The 21,943-nt window shown below is 33.8% G+C and overlaps 1 protein-coding gene across 4 annotated transcripts in view; it reads right to left on the bottom strand.

Moving 5' to 3' along the window:
- kek5 (leucine-rich repeat, immunoglobulin-like domain-containing kekkon 5 protein) overlaps positions 1-21,943 on the bottom strand; it is an 884,967-nt gene that overhangs the window by 559,200 nt on the left and 303,824 nt on the right. The window contains exon 1 of one of the 4 annotated variants that reach the window (XM_089596543.1): positions 2,551-2,594. The exons of the other annotated variants lie outside the window; for them this stretch is intronic. The gene's annotated coding sequence lies outside the window, so the exon portion shown is untranslated. Of the gene's footprint in view, positions 1-2,550; positions 2,595-21,943 lie in introns of those variants that run through there. 4 annotated transcript variants of the gene reach the window in all.

Below are 21,943 nucleotides of genomic sequence, written 5' to 3'. Positions count from 1 at the left end.
GCCATTAAGTGAATGTTAAATAAATACTAAAAGGGGCATAAATAAAGCCAGCCTAAGTTATAAAATATTAAATTTTTATATTATTTTTCTGCTCATTCGTCCACAAAACGATTGAATTAATTGTACGAGGCACAAATTCTTAAACGAATTGTACATTACTTTTTCTTCTATTTGTTTTTTTAGATTATTTTGTTTCAAAATTACTTTATTATTTTGCCACAAAATAAAAAGGGGCTATGTGACCATCGGTCACTCCTACCAAAAAATTGTAAAATTTTTTTTTATCAATTTCGACTATTAAAAACATAAAATTATTATTTAGTGTTTAAAGCTGCCACCGATAAGTAGGATATGCAAATATAGCGATAGTGTGCGTCGTGAAGTGCAGGAGTAGAGGGAAAGAGACAACAACATTCTACCAATGATGAGAGTCCGCAAATTTCCCCCTCACGAAGCAATTGCCGAGCCACCGAAAAACCGAGGTTTGCTGTACGATCAAGACACAGCAGCCACATCAGATTCTAGCTCTAGATTCTCTGCCTAGCAGGTCAAAGTACCTTGCTTCTCGGGCTTCTAGACTGATCTCACAATACTGGACTATAGCGACGTGCTTGGTGAGGCATTGTGTCCGAGCTTTTCGCGTACACATTACGCCAGCTATTTTTTATATTCTTGTTATTCATTAATTATTGAATCATTCTTTTGATTATTCTTTTCTAACGGTTTTCAATTAATTTATTTGTTTCAAGAATAGCGTATTGAACTTTACGATTGTTCAAACACTTTAATAAGTTTTCATGCGAACGAGCGTCTTATGCCGTTTATGTAATTCGAGCCACGCGCTACTGTGTATAAAACTTGATTGAATACATGATATTTTCGATTTACACGTTATTTCGCATATTAATTGCGTTGAAAAACTATTTATATGAACTATGACACCTTTCACAAAGTTGTAACGTTAGCCACCATAAGATAATTTATAGGTTTGCGGGTAAGGGATCCTATTACCTTTCCTTTGGATGTTTGATATACTCGTAATATATTGAGTATTGACAAACATCTAAATTTTCCATAGTTCCTCTCTTTTCATCTCTACATGGGGCATTAGAAGGGCGGGAGATAATTCTTAGTTTTATTTCATGCATTAGATAGAATGTTATAGTCTAGGTAAGTACCGTGAACCCACGACTCCTTTATAGTCAACAACGTGATTTTCTCCTCGGTAATTAGCCGTAAATAATAACGAGAATGTCACATACTAAATTAAACGTCACATACATTGAATTTGTATTTAAAGAAAGAAACAGCATGTTTTGTGATGTAAGTTATATATAAAGTGTTATTAAAAGATAACATTCAATTTGCACCATAAAAAAAAACTTGAAGTAAGTTATTTATTGTACTCGAAAAGCATGTTAAAACTTCTATGGAGTTGATGAAAATATTTTCAATATATAATATATCAAACCGGTATGTATGTACATTATTAAATCTTAGGTTTTATCTAAAATTTGAATATCTAATTAAGTAGGCTTGATATTTTTTTTACACAAAAACATATTATTTTGCATGAAGGGTGGTGTTTGTCGACGATGAAAAATTTCCGATATTTCTACGGCACAGGTCCAATAAGACATTTCTGTTATTTATCTGTAAGTTTTTTAAACAAATACTTGACACAAGTATGTCCAAAAAAGAAGTAGTACATCTGTATAAAATAGGATATTATAGTAACATAGGCTTTCTTTTATAATGTTGTTATGTACGATAGCATATAGCTATGCATCTGTGAACCCTTCCTAGTTTGGGCCCTAAAGAATAGAAGAGCAGGGTAGATAAGGAGATATAGAAGCTTGGAGTGAGGGGGTAAGAGCTATCTGCAATTAAACACTACAGATAAAAAAGATACTTGGAAATTCTGAAAATTTGTTTTCAGACTAACGAAAATGGATTATGAATTTAATCTAACATACTTAAAAGTCAAAGTTAAGGGTTCTTTATGCTCTACTGTATGACGTTACCAAAAGCCCTGTATGATGTAAATAAGAAAAAATATAAGACAGCTAGAAAATGTGTTATGACTAAATTTTAAAAAATTTTGTTTTTTTCTTTTAACTCCAAAGTTCACCTTTTTATGTTAGAAGCTTTTCTTATGGTGTTATTCGTATGATCTACACGAAAAAATTTAATTTCAATTGGCGGAAGAGTAGTACAACCTTATGTCTAACTTTTTGTCGAGATTATAGGACGTAGAACTAACACTGAGTTAGTAGATTTTAAAAATATACAATATTTTAGTAAATATAGAATACGATGAACATTATCATTAAAATTTATGTGTCCGTTGTATACGATATATTTTAGTTAACCAAGGCTCTCCCAGGCTAGCAAGCCATGGAAAAACTGTCATACACATCTAACATAATACTCAACTATTTATTTTCTAAATTTTACGACTGTATCTTGACTTTTCTGTACTTCAGTCAATTTTTTAGTTGAAAAAATAACTATTGAATAAATTAATTGTGTCAAAAAACTAACACTTACGTACTTATATTTTTAAGAAGCCTTTTATCGTCCAGTAGTTGTATGATGGTGCACCTTTTGAAACGAGTGAAAAAAAAAAATTTATTAAAACAAGTCATCATTTATAAGCATCAAAATAAAACCAACTTAGATCAAACTAAATCAACTATATTACGTAACAAAAGGCCGAAATATGGTATTTTTGCATAGGATGCAGACATTTTATTTCGAAGTCACGTATATTTTTTTCCCTTTTTTAATCGAAATGTGACATTCCTTCGTGGGCTTCAGGGTTGAAAGTGTAACAGAATCTATTAAGTAACAAATGTATTTACTACTATCCCAAAAATAATGTTAACGTCTTTTATGTGAAAATTTTTTCCCGAGTCGAATGTTAGAGTGGCAAACACATAAAAAATAGTAATTAAAAATATTCCTGTAAGCAATGAATGTGATTTTTTACCTGGGAGCAAATAAGGCACTTTCGTCCTAAAAATCAGGAAAAAAAAAACGATACTTTCGGTGAAAATATGGATAAAATTAGTTTTTTCAATGAAATGTACGCGTAAAAGAGAGAAACGATAGTACAGTTAAATCATAGATTAATTTTGACGCTACGTAAGTTTATTTACTTATGCAAACAGTTGATGACTTCGATTTCCTACTAACTACCAGGCTGGCATATCTATGATATAACTTGCATACAATGCAAAATTCACTGTACAGTTTAAATTTTTATTTCAATCCAAAAAAAAGTAAATATTAATTAATACGTTTGAATAAACTGAGATAGTTAAAGGTTTATGAATGACTCTGGAGTCAATATAGTTGACAAAAAAAAAAAAAATAAGTGAAAAAAAGGAAGGGGTATACTACAAGTGTAGATGTATTTTATAAACCACTATCAGCCCCCCGTCTCGGCTTCGCCCGAGACTTACTAAATAGAACACCGTAGTGTGTTGATATGTAATGTGAAACGTTTTCAGTTCGAAATTTTACATTTATTCCTGACACTTCTCAGAACAAAAATCTTTTTACTAAAAACGTATTTGTTCGCAATCCACACAGTTTATTTGGTCAAATAATAAGCTGTAAAAATTAAAAAAAATATAATTATGCTGAAAAGTACCGTGCGTTTCTTATGCCATAAAATAATCGATGGTCATAAGGAGCCGTTGATTAGCAGTTTCTCCCGTTACGGAATTTACGAACAGGGCTGTTTTTAAAGCTATTTAGGTTTGAAACTCCCAAAAAATATGTATTGAAAAAAAATTTTTTTTCTCTTATCTCACAACTTTATTACGAAAGCAACAAACTTCTGGAGCATAAGCTCTACATTTTTTATTGCCACAAAAATACAAATATATTTTCTTCTTATTTAAAAACCTGGATTTAGATCTTTAAAGATTCAAGAGATTACTGTGAGGATAAAATGAAAAGCTGATCTCTCACGTAATGGATTCTTTGTTTGTCGATTTTGAGGCTGCTGTTCCAATCTCGGTAAATTTTCTGCGTCAGTTTCTTGATGCCTAAAATTGTATTCATTAGATACATTTGAAGTTTTCCTTCCAATTCACCCTCTTGCGACTTTTGTGACCTTTAAAGGCTACTTTCTGTCACTTTTGTTAAGTTCTAATATATTTGTTGGCAAAGTAGTTCGACGTCCGATTGCCCTAAAAAAGACCGGTGAGTTTCTTAAGCTAACTCTTGCTTTACTAAAGTTTACAGCAATTGTGACTGCCTGAGTACCTCAGGGTGATCTTCTCTGGCCTGCTGTTGAAGACCCAGACTGATCGAGAGAAAAATTACCAAGTCCGAAGCTTTGGGGCTAGTTGCAGTGCTCTTTCCCAACGTCTCCTGGCATAACGTCAGTTGTTTTGATGATCTAAGGTGGAGAAATTAGTAGAGATTAGTTCATGATGCTTGCCCGTTGGAGACTCTCGTTGGCTCAAGTTTTTTTTTCCTTCATAGCTGTTAGGTTCACCCAGCGCAGACCTTGGAGAGGATCGGTGATTCCTGGTTACATGCTTAGAGTCGAGGGGGGTAATATAGGGTCGTCGGTCACCCGGGGTTCCCAGCCTTGCGACGAACAACTCTGTTCGTGACGTCTGCCAGTAAATGACTATCTTGGTTTAATAGTGGTCGGCTTTACGTAGCTTGACTCTTACCTTCGAAGTCTGTGTACGGAGACCGTAAATAAGGGAGATACGCCGCTGACCAAAATATATATCGTCTTCAGGTCGTTCCCCAGATAACCAACCGCTCATCGATAGTTGGGAAAGTGGGTCTGAAGAATACTTTCTCTGTAGGTATGCCGTTGGAACGATCACTAAGAAGTTGGCAGTTATGGCTGCCCGTACTCTTTAGGGCTGTCTTCCCTGGATTATATTTGTAGTAAAAAATTCTCTGACGGCACCAGGCCAGATTGTGGTACGGCCACATAACTCTGAAGTGTTGGAGCAGGATGTGATCTGGCTAGACACGTCGCCTGGTATTCCGCCGAAGACGTTATCGGTTAGAAAAAATTTTTCATTAGTGGCACTCATAAATCCTGAAGGTTCCAGGTGAAAGTGAAGAGTTAAGGTAAAGTACCCTCTATTCGGATACATAATTTTAGGTAATCCACTATTTCTAAATTCACAAAGAAATTAGCTGTTTTTGCGAAAAAGATGGTTGACGTGTAGATAATAAAGTAATTTTTCTGTCACTTGAAAAAAAAAAGTTCTTTGTGACCACGTGATCATTGTTTAAAATAATTATAAAGATTCAGTCTCAAAACCCCTATATTCGGACAATGCATTTCTAAATAGTCCAAATATAGATCCCGCTACGACGTAGGGACCATAATCCGGACAGTGGTGAACATTGAGAAAATGAGGTTATGGCAGATCTTTATATACAGTTATATTTTACTTTAATGGCTTTAATTTGTTAAACAAATGCAAAAAAACAAATTATTATTGTATTTTACTACATTGTATACTATTTCTTTGCACTTGTAAGCTAGTGAATTGCTGGATTATGTGTGTCCGAATATAAGGTACAGTTTGAACCGTAGTATCTAATTTCCGGACAGCAGCCAAACACAAAAGACCTCGATTTGCAAGAAAAAACATTTCTTTTAATGAATTATCAAATTAATTCGACATATGTTGTAACTATCTTAAATTAATTCGATACTGTAGATCACAAATAAATTTTTTCATTCAGAAATTGTAAAAAAATTATGTAATTATCGCTGCTGTCTGGATATAGGTCCGAAAAACACTTTTGTCTGAATATAAGGTACTTAACCTTACATTATTCGTTAAAATTTTGAAAATACTTTCCGTGACGTTTTTGAGATACAAAGCTTCAAAGTTGGACTCTTTACAATTGGAAGTATAGATTAACCCCGTGAAGAACAGACATTATAATCAAATGTAAAAAAACCGCTCAACAGATTTTGTCAAAAAAACGAATGTGCTACTACGGATACTTTAAGTTGTAACATATTAAAATTTTAGATTATTTGGCCGTGCCGTCTTTTAAATATTTGAATTTTTGTGTGTCTTTTAATGCTTTCAGTACATCCATGTAGTGTTGAAAATTTCCTAACCTTTTTGAACTCTATCAAAATTTCAAAATATTTCTCGAGATCTATGTGATTTATAAGTTTTTTATGCTGTTTCGATGAGAAATTATGTAATTCATAAATAATTTATGTAGCAAATTACTCAATAACCGTGAAGTTGAACAGGTATACATATATACATTCGCACCAACTACTTAAAAAATTTTTACCGCAAAACACTGTATTATAGGGTACACACGACAGGAAAAGTTTATCTCAAACAAAAATAGTATATTACGACCTTAAGCCGAAAAAGTCAAGAAAGTCTCTAATCGGACAAACAGACAATCCAAGGCTTCTTCACTTCCAGCTATGGGTTGTACATGATTTTGCATGACCCAGCGGCTGAGAAGTGAATATAGCCGTTTGTGCAGCGAATGGGAAAGTTCATTTTCCAAACCTCTGGCATGAATTAATAATTTTAACATCACTAAACAAAACCATTCAGCTTTTGATCTGTTTTGTAGAAAGGTTATAACTTGTAAATGTAAAAATTTGAAAACCATCTTATCACGGTCCGTGAAAATGAAACTATTGAACATGGTGGTCTGAAGTATCAATTACTGATTCTAGTGTTTTATTTGCACTGAAGTTTTTATCAAAAAGAGTTGAGCATTCTTAGAATTTTTGCATCTACATTTCTAAATATAACACTAACACTCGCAGTTGTATTAATGACAAACTGTAAAATGAAGTTTCGTATAGCGATTTCACGTAGAAATAAAAAAATTTATGACATGAATTTTGTCACTTGCTAGTTGTTAGAGTAATACGTTACCAAAAAGGATTAACAGCCAGAGTAGTCTCACTCTTTCTGCCCTTTTAAAACCATGACAGGCTATAAGACGCTACTGCTCATATTGTTTTGTTTTGCAACCACATCTATGTATCTTCTCTGATGGTATTACAGTTTTCTAGCTAAGCTCAACTCAATGCTTTGCAGGAAAACGACGAACAGTTAAAATACCCCTTTACAACTTACTTTGACGGTGTACCTTGTTACCTATCTCTCATGATCCCTTTGTCATCGACTCATCGAGGCCATCATTGAAAATGAAAATTCGAGTGAGTGGAAGTAATAAAATACCCTGCAGCTCCATTGTTGAAGTTTAATAAACGCGCATTGACCAATACCGAAATTCCTGACAAAATGACACATAAATTTTTAATTCGATTTCGACTAGTTCCCGTTCTCTCTCTTTCTCTCATGCTATTTCTATGCACGCTCCAACTTTTTGTACACCCCATCTTTTAATTGTGCGTTTACATCTAGGTCCAGCACAGACTATTCTCTACTACCACAGCTCACCACTACCTCCAATAGCATTATCTCTCCCTACTTTGTATGCCGAGATTTCGTTTCCAATAAGGCTCCAGAACCATTGTTAAGTTGACCGATACTTCAATGATTGTTACCCGATAAATACATTCTTGGTTTTCTTCGTGCCCATTGAGTGCTCCATCGATTGAATTTGATACGCACCGCTATAAAATTTTACCACGCACTCGAGGATCTTGTATCAAAATACTTCCACGTGGTCCCTTGGTGAGCTCTCAGAGTCTTTTGCATACATGTGTTATAAAGTTGGTATGTCCTTTTTGGTTCGGACAGGTCGTCTCGATGGCGATGAAGCAAAAGTTGTGCTCGTGGAGCGAAAAGAAATCGATTATAAATGCTTGAAAGAGTGGCTCTCGTCAAAGAAGATTAGTAGCAAAGACCAGCAGCACATCGTCTCGACACACGTTTACGATTCGCTCAAAAACTTGTAACTCTGGTAACCGAGGGCAGACGGGTCTAAACTAAATTGCTAGGAACTAAAACTTGAAGAAATATCAGGAGTAAGCTGGAACTCTTTTCACGTTTGTCCAAGTAAAAAGTAATGCTCTGTAAGTAAAAGTATGAGAACATGGAGGAAAAGGAGGACCCCAAAGTGATTAGTGCTGAAGCTCCTTGGCTTACAAACATACGTATTCACAGCTTGAGTCTCGCAGAAATTTGGTCACGTTATGCTAGCTTATATACCTAAAGCGTGCATTATGAACGATCGAGACTCTCGGTAGGGGATCGAGAAATATTCGTGAGGGCGAGTAAAGTTTAAAGCTGCTTGGAGTAGCGTAGGAAAGGGACAAAAAGGATGGTGGCAGCTACTACAACGACCTACATTGGCAATGTATCGAGTGCGAAATAAGTGTGCTGAGCTGTACAGTTTTTCACGAAAATTTATTTGCCAGCGGCGAACAGATGCAGAAGAACCGACGCCCACGATAATAACTGAGTATACCTATAAATCTGTCTGCTCAACCGTGATAGGAATACAAATATAGACGTCTTCTTCCGATGCCTTGTACAAGTTATTCCATGCTTGAAGAGACGAGACGATGGCGATGGTGGTCCTTCCATTTGCAAAGTTTTCTTCTTTTTCTCCTCTCCTTCTTCCGCAGGCGAGGATGTTACGTATAATTCGCTTGGTCCCCCAGCCTCAAAAAGTAGGACTTGTCGGGAATCCAATCGCGACTTTGATACATTTCTACCTCTCCTGCCCTTCCCAGACTTTTTTCTCAATCTCATTGAATAAAAATTTTTTATCCTCCTTCTCTACCTACTGTGTTCTAAAAAGTTTGAAGCTAGTGAATGTGTCAACTTTTGGGCTAAGTATAATGAGGTTCGAATTTTCCAGTCGAATTAATTATTAATTATAAACGTTGAATTTGCCAGTAAAGTTACCGTTTTTTGGTAAAATGAGAAAATGAATTACAAATTTTTTCACCTCACGATGGCGTCTTCTACTTGCGAACCATTTTTTCATCTGAACATGATGACTGATCCAACTATTCTTTTTTGACTGTACTACTTTTCTCTAGAATATGATTTTTAGCATTCAATAGTGAATATAACAACCTTAACAGCAACTTTATTTTATGGACCCTTGATCCTAAAACAACGTCTTTATACTTTTACTTATGGGTTATAGAAAAATGTTTATTTTCCTTCCTTGGGCGTCTTTGAAAGGCTGGTGTGCCCACTTATCCAACGAAAACTTCTATTTACGAGTTTCCGATGAAAAAACCAGTTTTACGACGATTCTTTACATCAATCTATGATAAAAATATACATTAAAAGCCAAGAAAAATTTACATATAAACATACAGGAATCTTTTTCCATAGATATACGTGAAGGTGTTTTCAATATACTTAATATCAAACTGCGTCACAATTTTTACAAAATCAATTTATCTAAAGAATGACAAAAAGATAGTCCTATAGTTATAAGTTCATCGATAAAATATTTAAATCCCTTTGAATATATTACTCTAACAAAAAGTTTAAGAAGCATCGGTTTTTAGTTTATATTCTTGATTGGAACTACTACTATTACATACAGGTAGAATAAACCCAATTATTTAACCCATCATGTTCCAGAAGTTGGCCAATACCACTACCAATGTGAAATTGATCAGAGTCCACTACTCTTTCAACGTTGACTTATTTTAAAAAATCCAGGAAAATGTCTTTAAAGCTAGCACTTACAATCAGACAAGCAATATATAGCATTGGAATGATAGAAAAAAGAATTCTCATCGTTACTACCGATGCAATCATCAAGATAGTCATCATCAAATTCTAAGAAAAATGTATCTCGTAGCAATACAGCTGTTAATGTATCTGATAAACTTCAGCTGCATACACTGGGAGATGCTGATTCTGAATTTAGGGAGAGAAATGTTATAGTACTTTTCGAGCGAAAAGCTTTGTTTACAGCTCATACGAAAACGTTTTTTCGTCTTCCCCGTAACTGCCACTCTCATCTTCGGCTTGGAAATAAATTCTTATACTTTAAGGAAGTTACAATATTTTCCTAGTTAGCAGAGTAAGCAGTTTTTACCTAATGAAAGCTCACGTTGCACGCTCAACCTTCATTACGAAAAAAAACTGTATTTTCATTGGAGGAAAGTAAACAAGTGGCATATTTTATGCTAAATACTACGATTTTGCAATTGAGTCACGATCAATCAACCAGATGCAAGTACAGGAAGTGTAGTTTAAATTATAAAATTCTATTCTAGTATGATTACTTTTATATCAGACATAAAACGATTTCTCGACCATTTAAAACACGTTCTTTATTATTTGAAGTATTAGGATAACAGTGTAAACAAAAAGATACGATCCAAGAAATATTATTTCAGAAAAATCCAAAAGTTTTGTTTGTAACATTACCTCCATGAATGTCAAATAAAAATATTGGATCGAGGGTAAAGAGATTGGAAGATCAATTTAATGTAAGGCTACAATGATTACTACAATTAAAAAAAAAAAATTATATAATTGTTTGATAAAAAAAAAATTTTTTTTCTCAATTGAATGATATTTTTAAAATCTTTAAAAAATGAATAAGTACAGTATAGAAAATAAAATGGTCAAAAGGATAAAAAAAAGTAGTATAATTATGTGCACTATTAGAAAACTAAATAATAATCTTAGATGAATTAGAAAGTCTTGCAAACAGAAAGAAAAAGTTAAGAAAGTCATACCAAACCAGTAAATATTGATTCATCTACTCCTGGAAGCTGCCCTGAGCTAACACTAAATTTTATAGAGCCTGCGATTTGGCTTCATCCATTATTTATTTTTCGATTTCGTGTTCATATTCCCGTTTTGGCCTCATTTTAGTAATAATTGAAACTGAAGCGAACGATATTTGATTTTATATTACACCGCTAGTGTAAGATTGACTCATAATAAAAGCTCCATAAAAACGTCGTTGGGGTGAAACTTACATTCGGGATCAGTGAGGACGGGAAACTAACACACTGAATCCTATTACGTAAAGGTAAAATACTTTTTTAATAGAAAATCGAGAGGAAAAAAAGGAATTTAGCATAGAGAGTCGGTGGACTTGATGATAGTGAGACTCTTTTTCTTCCTATGATGCTTTTGCCAGCAAATACGTTAAGGATATAATTGAATAATGGTTGCCCAGATCAGGCAGGAGAAAAATGTTTTCATAAATTCCATCATTATCGACGAGTTTGTCAACATTTACTTCGGAAAGCTATGTATGCCTCACAATGGTTTTGTTTACGTAAATAACTTTTAAAAGTAGAAACGAAAAATTAGTAAAAAATGGTGTATTTCTATTCACACACTCTCTTTTGTCTTCTCTCAAAATTTTTTCTATTTTCTATTAACTATTATCTTGACGGGTAAAAATATGTTCAAATGAATGATCAGTGTATTTATTTTCCCTCTTTCACTAGTTGTGTTATTTGTGAAAGGAAGTTGTCGTTTTTGAGGTTAGAATCACGTTTCAATGTCTAAGTCAACTTTCCGAACCAAAAGCCAGCTTCCAGCTGGAAAATAACTTTGCTAATTTGAAGATCAGATCAACATTTATTATTTATGACTTTATGCAAGGTAATAATATCAAACTTAGGCTTCCTACTGCTCAACAAAACAAATGTATATACGGATATTCATTAGGTACAGTAGAATTTTCTTTAAATCATTCTGCTTGGCACATCCAAAAAAAAATTTTTTCTATTAATTGAAAAAAAATTTACGTTTGGATTATCTGTGAAGGAAACTAACATTGTTTGAAATCCAGTGACCACGTATACTAATTTCTGAACTGGTGCAAGCAATAGCTGACATACGATATAGGTACAGTTATCGATATACCAGTACTTATACATATTAGAATAGATCAAACAAATTTCAAATCCATAACTATACATGTATTATAATTTTTTTAACCAGGATTAAAGTAACATATGGAGTTATACTCGATCATCATCATTGATAGTACACTTTCAGTTATTACTCACACTGGCATCGTGCGTCGCTTCATCAATCTCTAAAATTTAGCTGCACCTAATGATCAATCGTACGTGTACTAAATTTGGAAATAATTATGATTATGGCTGGTGTCATCAAAAATAGAATCTCCTTCATGATACCGTTTCATTTCAAAGATTTGTCTTTCCAAACTTTTTGTTGCTCGTATGCTCCGTAGAGACGGCAAGAGTCCCGTAGCTGACGGCAAGGGAAGCTATCACGTCTGACGTACATCCACATGGATGATTAGATCGGCATAACTCAAAGGCGAGGTTAGTCAGTTTAGCAACGACGGTCTGAACAGCAATTCAGTAAACGTTTTAATCTCTCGATATTGGGAGAAACTAATAATCCATCGCTACATCAACGCTTCAAATCATGTTTGCGCCGTTCGTTAGGCTCGAGTCTACCCTCCCTCTTCCTTTCCTCTCTCAACCGCTCTTTTTTCACTTCTATACTATACGATGTCTGGTTGGCATGACAATTACTCAAAAGGGGACGGTAATCCTCATGAGAACGAAGAAGAATCGGTGAGCTAAACCAGCTCGCGAGTACTTATTTTACGGTAAGTAAAAAACTGGAGAGAAGTGTGGTAAAGTTTATTGTGAGAATCGCACTTTTCTGTGGACAATTGCTTCTATCTTCTTTCATTTTTATTTTAGACTGCCTCTTGCATTTCGTGCACTAATCATTTCCATGGAGAATATAATACGTAGGGGCGCAACCCGTTCACATATGTATCTTCTTATCTTATCTTACCATTGTATAACAAAAAAAGCTTTGTTTGTATGTTCTCCAAAAATATCAAGAACTTGTAAACCTCTCCAATTTGGATGGAAGTTTAATGACAAGTTTTAACGTGTCATGTGCTACACTAATTAACACTAACTTTAGTATAAACTTTTTTATACTACTTACAAAAAAATATATATGCAAAATAGCCCTACAAAGAACTAAAAGGCGAGTGATTGGGTTTCTCATACCTTTATATACACTTTACATGTATTTAGGGAAAATTATCGAGGTATGAAACAAATTACGCACTGAAACGAATTAGCAAAGGTCGATTCGTCCACTAATCGCTATTTCTATTCCTCACTAACTAACTATTATTTCAAGGTCCGAAGCTAATGATTAATGGTGGCAGGGTGAAAACTTGTTGGGCCGATAATCCCTCGAATCACGAGCGCTAATTAAGAAAATGTATGTGAGATTTTTGTAATAAGGGCATTTAAGTAAATGTGGTTAAAAAAGTTGTTAGTTTATATAAAAATAATCCATGTGAATAATCATCAACTACGAATTATCACTGATGTTATAAAATAAGTTGTCCTTCGATCGGGTTACGTTAGGTTATTGGCCAATGCAAAACAAAAAACTGGAAACGTAGTTTAAAACTTTTCACGTACATAGTTCTCCTGCACAATGGAGTCTTATAGGTGAATTAATGTATTTGTGTTTATTGTAATATACTTAATATTCGATGGTAGTGATTTACTCGAAAGATAAACAAAATCAGAGCAGATAATACCATTAAAAAATTAACCATTTCATGACACCCGAAAATTTTGTAAAATATATCAAAATGAATACACCTGCGCACGTGAGGAATGAATCAAACTCAGTGACACTACTTACGGTTAGATTACCATGATATTTTGATTGAATACCAGTATTTTGAGATGAAAAACACCTTTTGAAGTATAAATTAGTCAGCAAAGTAAGTAAAGCTTATACCAGTATTTAAATGTTAAAAATACCATGAAACTCAACAAAAGTTTATAAAAAAAACATGAAATTTGTGTCTGAAAACAAGAGATGATGGCACTCCATCAATGTTGTGCGTCAGGGTTGGATCTCAAATTGCGCAGAGCCATGTGTAACTTCAGCATAGCACAGTCAATTACTCTAGCAATAAGTCAATCAGGCCTATTAAGTTGATCACTAAAGAAATGCCCTCCTCTCTCAAGTGGTGCGCTGCCGCTTCATGAAACCCCAGCATAGCCGCCTGCAGCGTCGATTCTTGACGGCAAACAGTAGCATAAGCATCAACAGCAGCTTTCAGGGGTCAATGCCTTACATAGTGTCAGCACAACATCAACAGTATCATCTGAAATGCAAGAACCCTTGTTCGGACTCTTGAGCTCACTACGATTCTGGAAGCTCGAATGATATGAAGGACATGTCTACACGTCAACCAAAAATAGATGAGAAAAAAGTGTAGTTAGTGGAAGTATATTTATGCGCAAAGAGATTTCGTGTCCCAGCTCTCGTTTTTTTTGTGTGGGGTGAAGTTTCAGAGCAAGCAGTAGGTGTAGAGGATAACAGGTGGTAATGGGACTATGTACGTGGAAGCCTCAACTTTCCGCGCAGCGTTAAAACTTACCAGATACAAGCTTTTCAAGTTTCTCTCTCTCTCTTTTTCTCGCTTCCAAGCTATGCACACATTTTTTGAAGATAATCTTCAGGGAGTTACGTTAGTGACAGATTTATAGTAAGAATAAGATAAAAATGTATTTACAAGCAAACAAAACCTTCAAGATGTCACTGACAAATTTTGAAAACGTGATGTTGACCGAGAGCTCTGACAGAGGTATTACTAAGCATTGACTACAATGAGGTATTTCTATTCTCCACTGTAGAACCTCTACTAAACACCAGCATCTTTTTTTTACATGTGAAGGCACGGGAAGTTTTGTCAGAATGTACAACTATACCAGCTTTTCACTTTCCGTTACTCAGCCCGCAAATATAGACGTACCGCATTATAAGCTCTCGACGGCACTTCCATCTTTCAACTCAAGACAACTTGTTTAGTACAATGTTGTGTTTCCTTTTTCTTCTTCTTCCAATAACCAAAGTTAGCCGATTTTTTTCACATAATAACACGATTATGACTTTTCATGAAATTGCGTCGCTATTTAACTTCATTTACCTTACTGTTTATGGCACAAAACCTGATGATTACATTGGCTAGTTTACAGTTGTTTAAGCTTTTGTTTTATTGGGAGGTGTGAAGTTAACACTTTCTTTTATCACGCTTTGATTTTTCATACAATGTGTATCCTTGTCATCCATGAATGAATAGTCCTGTAGATTTCAGTAAAACCAACTCTATACTTTGAAATAATCATACGTAGGAATTTTTCTTTAAAAAGATTATTTCATGTTATTAAGTATTCCCTCGTAGACAGTATAGTATTTATTTGAATAAGTCTTGTCCTGAAACAAATTTTTTTTCTCGCACCTGCATACCTACCTACTTCATGATTTGAGTAATTGTAAATCTTGACGAAATATTCTCAACACCTTTTATACAAATATTTAATGTAGTACTGAGCCGTGAGCCGTATATTTAAATTATATATACATCCCAAAACAAATATATTGTTTGATAAATACCAACAAACAGTAGTTTACATTAAATAAATACATCTTCTGTTAAGAAGAAAAGCATTACTAGTTGTCTATTCAGTACAAAGTAGGGCTAATGTACAAATCTCTTTGGCTCCAAAACTAAAAACTTGCTTCTAATCATCAACCTGTTATTTTCGTTGTAATATAGTGCGTAATAGTTCTGCTACTTACCTCAGTAGACGCATGGATAAAATGGTTAGTAAGCAATAATTAATTACTAACATACTTTACCTACTTTAGTAATTAAGTACTATAATTATACGTACTGTAATTGTGTACGGTACCAAAAAAGTCATTATCTGTCATGCATTCGTTGTAAAGGTTACATATCAGTACATATTACGAATTCAATTTTTTCAACAAAATAAAAGTGTGTATTTTTGTGCATGGTTTGATCAAGAAATACATAGATATTATATTCAGCTTGCGTTTCTACTTGTCCACGCGTATTTTATGAACAACAAAGTTCCATTCAATGTTGTGAATGTAAAATGTATTAATTATAAAAAATATTTTCATAGCTTATACTATTATTACGTGTTGTGATTTTCAAAAGATAGAGCGACAGTAAGTAATGAGCATGCCAATGCTAATAATCAGCAGAAATTATTTCTATAAAATATTGCTGATTTTGGTAATTTAAAAGGGCTGCTCTTTAGAATTTTTCATTATTAATACAAGATCAAGGCCCCCCATTATAGACCCTTGCTATGTCTAAAAGTTTTTTCGTTGATATTACAATTTTAGATCGAGTCAGTGTGTTTAGAAGCAAAAAAGAAACTCAAATATTAAGGAGACACTTATAACACAGCTGTAAAAGAAAAGAAAGAACCAATCAGCTTAGGTGTTAGCAAGAGTATCCCAAAATGGAAATATTTAAATATGTTTAGATTTAGAAAATATGTGTCTCTGAAGAAAAGGTATAACTATCTCCATTACTTATAAGTAAATGAGGAAAGATTCCTGTTTACGACACATTTTCCGTCGACAATATTGTTGTGACAACACGTTATATTTACAATCTGTCCGAAAAAACCGTCTTAAAATTTACTGTATCAGCGTATTCCACAAAAAGAAAAAAATTTGTAAACATCTGCTGCTGTGGCCTTGAAAAAACTTATATATAAGCTATCTAAAAACGATATTCCGATTATCGTAGGATGAAATCCAGAGTTGGATGAAGTAAATGTTCTTCCAATGAATTCGAATTCCAATGAAATTGCTCCACGATACCTTGAAAATTATTCTGAAGAGTAAAGACACGCACAAAGAAATATGTGCCATAAAGTTTTGAAGTACACTCAAACGGGTTCATCGACTGAAGAAAATCTTGTTTGTGTCGCGCATGCCCGAACGTGTGTGTGTGTAAAAAATATAAGCCTTCTTCCGGTACACGGTACACTTGTGTAAAAAAAGACGGAATCTTTAAATCAAAACCAAAATCTAGATTTACATGAAAATAGGATTCAGATTCTTTAAAATCTTTGAAAATTTAGAATTAGTCACCTTTTTTTCTTTCTCATAACTCTATTTGAGACCAGACAGTAAAATAGCAGCACTGACTTTACAGTTTGCATAATTTTCGCGTCACTTTGAATTCAGCAGCCTTTTTATGGCAGATTCATCTCCTCTTTCACTTTTTTTTTTTTCTTTCACCTTGATCGAACCTTTTTCCTCAGCTCTTATGCAGCCTTTGAACGATAATATATACGTAGTACCAGATCAAATTGCCCTTCGCTACCTTTTCTTCTTCTGGGCTCCGTGATTCTCTGATGCACAATGTCAACAGTTTTTTTGCAAATTTTCCCTTACTCTTCCATTTACATATCCACACACATATCCTTTTTTACAGGAAGATTCTTTATCAAAATAAACGTATACCACTCAAATAAAAGTGTTGGACTATGTAGTTATTTTGGCACACTCTACGAAGTGCACTTAATTTATTGTGAAGATTTTCTTAAAACTGCTATTACCTTACATGACTGTTCTTTTTATCCTGTGATTAGTTGAGTCAGTACAAGGCTAAAAGGCTACGAAGGATTGGTCGATCTAATCTTTGGTTGAGCAAGTTACCAAGCCACCTACCAACGGGCTGACCCTTTTATAAAACCATTATTTTTTTTTTCCTTTTTTTCTTTTCTGTCGCTTTAAGACGTGTTTAATTATTAATGATATTACATTACGTTTATTAAACTCGAATAAGAACTGTTTTATCGAGGAGTGTTGGTAGGTACTCAAATTATATTAATTCCGTTAGTTCTAACCCTTTAAAAGTATAAAATAGTTGTTTGCTTATTATAAAACAGAAGAAGAAATTTTTTAATGTGGTCTCTCTACGTTTAGATGCTCTTAAATTCGATGGCCATAATCAACGAGTCCTATTTTACTTTGTTTGTTTTGATGTAAGGTGAACTGAAAGTACTCAAATACGCTAAGCTACGATTTACCATCACTTTTTAAGCACGTAAAATGTACTAATAATTTTTTCGGGGTAAAAAGTGTAACCACTTATAATTCGTTTATTTTTTATGTAAAACAATTTTTGGTTTGTACTTCACTTTAAGAATTGGTGACAAAAAATAATTTTAACTCTAACTTTAAATGATTTCATTGAAAGGTTACGATTTTTTAAATGATTTACTACAACTATGTACCAAAAACAAAAAGTACTAAAAAACAGTAATTATAATATACATAGTAGTTTATACTTTTTAACACATAATTTTTTCTGCAAAATTTTTTCTAAATACTTTATGAACAATTTTTCAGCGTAAGCGATTTGAGCACAACCAAATTCTCCATGATAAAGTAGCAGTACGTTTTTAAAAATAAAACTACAACTAGCTTTTTCACGGTGTCCAAAAGTCTATTTACTCGCTTGTGACAAGCAACAACAAATCGGTGGTCAATCTATTAGCTTTTTTTTTAAATGTATCATAGTGTCATACGCCCGTTCTTTCGCAGCACTCAATACTTGGGAGAGTGACAACTTAGCATTGATCTTATGAGTCATTTTGATTTTTTCACCAAAAGTTTTAGCTTTTTTAAGCTATCAGTCGAGCCACATATAACAAAAACTAAGAATAGGTTGTTAAAATAATCTTCTTTCTAATAAAATCGCAAAAGTCCAAGGTTGCCGAGTGATAGAAAAATGTATGACATATTGAAAGTCCCAAACCGAAGGCTAACCTCAGCACGTAAACAAGCGGATTCGTATCTATAGGTATATATACTGAACCTGCTACTCAATGTATTCAGGTGTGATAGTCTAATGTCACACAAACGGGTAGTACAAGGATGACAAGCCATCTTAACAGCGCTGCTCCACTATGCCGGTTGTCAATAAACCTTGAATTTTCCCCCACTTCCCAATCCATATAGCGTTATGAACCACCAATTTTATCGCTCGTTGCAAGCAGTAGCAGGAAAATAGACCCTTGTTCTCCCTCTTCCCCCCCCCCCTCGTTAGAACTACCAAGCCTCCTTAGAAGGATCGCGGTTGTAATGAAGGATGCATATACTTAGTACCGTCTCCGTTGTCGTCTTATATACAGTTTGTCGCATGATTCTTCTTTGTTGTTACAGCAGAAAGGTTACACATCACCTCCTCTATACCGTTTGATGATTAGTGGTATCAACCTGACTATTTTGATATCTTATTTTTTATTTTTCGTGCTAAGTGTTTTAATTCATACCATTCGCAAGTTTATAACGTGTAAGGAATCGTATAATTATTTACTAGAACTCCTACTGAGTTTCACGTTAATTTTTTTTATAATAATCGATAAAATTAGTGGTGATTTAAAATAAGTTTAAGTAAGGTATTGAAAAAATCAAAACTTGAACAGAATGGTTAAATAGAAAGTCACCCTTTTAAAAGTGCCACAAATTTTGAAAATGAAGATGTGCCAACAGATGATTTGTGTGATGATGAACCAACAAAAAAAAGAAGTTACCAAACATACTTTCGTTACACGACTAACGAAGCAAATGAGAAAGTTGGCGTGTGTTTATTGTGTACAGATAAAATTATTAAAATGAAAAACAGCAATACGTCGGGATTAAATTTCCATTTAAAAAAAGATCACTCAAGAGAATTCCAGGATTTATTTGGAGAGAAGACAAACAAATTTCCATCAAACCAAAGTACGTTGAATACTTATGTGAACGTAAGTAATAAAATTAGTTGAATTATTTAATATAAAGATGCACCATTGCAGTATGTAACATGCGCATAACATACACGTGTTGTGAGAGGTAAAACGTTCTCATAAACGTCACGTCACGTCACGTCGCAAACTTCTTTCACACCCGAACAATTCAGATGTATAGGAGTGGGGAGTATAGCAAATCTATAGATACCGTATACCAAAGATCTCCTGATCTCCTACGTTGTCTATAATGTTGGCTTCGTATTGTCAGCTGATTCTATTTCTTCTGTAATCCAACGCACACATTTGCCGATGGATTTTTGACTGTCGCTGCATGCATGTGATTTGCCATTCACTGTGCACTGTAGTTCTTTTTCGTTATAATTTTCCAAAACTTAAGTTTGTTAGTGTGTATCCATGAACTTGTTAGTGTTACTGCTGTTTTTTTTTGTTTTCACTGCTGTTAGTAAATTTTCGAAATACTTGCCAACATTTTAAAAATCCGAGTGTGAAACGGTTATTTTGTTGAAAAAAGCGCGAATTACAAACATCATATTTAAAAATTTATTTTTTGTTTCAAAGTTCATGTCTTAAGATATTCTGTTTTATATACTTTCTTATTGTGTACAAGTATAAACATTGAATATGCAAATTAAATGTGTGAAATAAGAATACTAATAATTTTATTAAATATTTTACTTCTTACGATTCTAATTTTTAGCCGAGTTATTCCATTAGTAATCATCGGTTGAATAATTTAGTTTTCATGCTTGATTTATTCAAATTAATATTGCAATGGTAGATAACATAAAAACAAATAAAATTCCATTATACTTGACGATTCTTGTAGATCATTTGAAAAAATTTTATATTTCAGTTGATTAGAAAAATCGGGTAAGTGTCTCATTACTCCCTCCCATGGAGGAAAACATTCTGACTAGAATCTTAAAACTTGTAATTATTGCCTACAAGCTATGTTTTTTTATACTTATGTATTATATGCATACAACAACGAAAATATCCATAGAAATTAACTTTTATTTGGCAGAAAAAATATCACCAAGACAATACTACGATTGATTGGGATAGAGCAATTTGCACATGGCTAGCTATAAAAAATCCACCGTTAAGCTTTTTTGATGATGAACCTACACAGAAATTTTTCAAATTACTGAATCCCGATGTAAAGATTCCTAAGAGAAATAGTATGATGGATAAGATAAAAACTGAATTCCTAAAAATTCAACTTAATTTAAAATTCCTCTTACAAGAAAATACGTCTAAATTTTGATTTACCATTGATGCCTGGACAGCTAAGAGTAATGAATCGTACTATGGCATAACCATTCATTTCATCGACAAAAATTGGAATAATCATTCATTAGCTCTTGATTTAGTTCCATGTAAAGAAAAACACACAGGAAAGGATATTGCTAATATTTTTATGAAGGTCTTGAAATCTTATAAAATAGAACATAAAGTGCAAAGTACAACTATTAATTTTTCCTAATTCTTTGAAATATTGAGATTAATTTATAAGCATTCTGTTTACAGAGTGCTTGGTTTTCATTTAAAAACGGGTGACATAGTAGTTTTCGTAGCTGGTGAAGCACGTCGTTAGGGCTAGCACCATGCCCGAGGGACTCCTTGTGCTTGCCCTGGTTGGATGCGCACCAGGTGCGAACCGTATTTTTCCTACCGAGGGCACACCTAGCCCTAAAGAAATTTTCGTACCTCAGGCGTATTTCCAGAGATTCGATTGTTGAATGCACCCTCGGTAGGAAAAATAGCATTCGTTACATGAGTTCCATCCAACCATGGCTAGCCAACAATCGCTCAAGCTCTACTTTGCAGAACCCTCAGGCTCAGGAAAGCTGTGGCACTGATGGGACTCACTTGGCGAAATCTACTATATTCATCGACACCTTAGATGAAAGACATCCTCGGTACAAAATTTTTAGACAAAAACGTCACTTTTGTACTTTAAAAAAAAAAACAGCTTCCTTTTTTAAAATTGTAAACACTATTGAATGAATATCAAATTCAAAAACCGAATCGTGTCTTTGCCTGCAAATAAGAGAAGAGATCTTTCACTCGCAAATTGGGACATTAATGTTCTCTGTGTGAGATATAAGTACAAAAGATATATTTCTCTTTAATCTAAAAAAAGGATGGTGTTCACTTGAGGCATTGATATGACTCCGTTAAATATTTTACAATATTGTTTAAATGAACAACCTTAAAACTTTTTTTTTCTGTGCAAAAGACCTTTTTTCTAATTTTTAGGAATAACGATAGATAATGCGTCAACAAATTTGATGGATGAAAAAAAATTGAATTTAATTTAGATGATTAACATTACCGATGCCTTGCATATGTGATAAATTTAGCTGT

This window comes from Copidosoma floridanum, unplaced genomic scaffold (genome assembly GCF_036245765.1).
Source record: "Copidosoma floridanum isolate Cflo_tuat_1 unplaced genomic scaffold, Cflo_Japanese_pri ptg000030l, whole genome shotgun sequence".
NCBI lineage: Eukaryota > Metazoa > Arthropoda > Insecta > Hymenoptera > Encyrtidae > Copidosoma > Copidosoma floridanum.
This window is presented reverse-complemented; position numbering and strand designations above follow the sequence as displayed.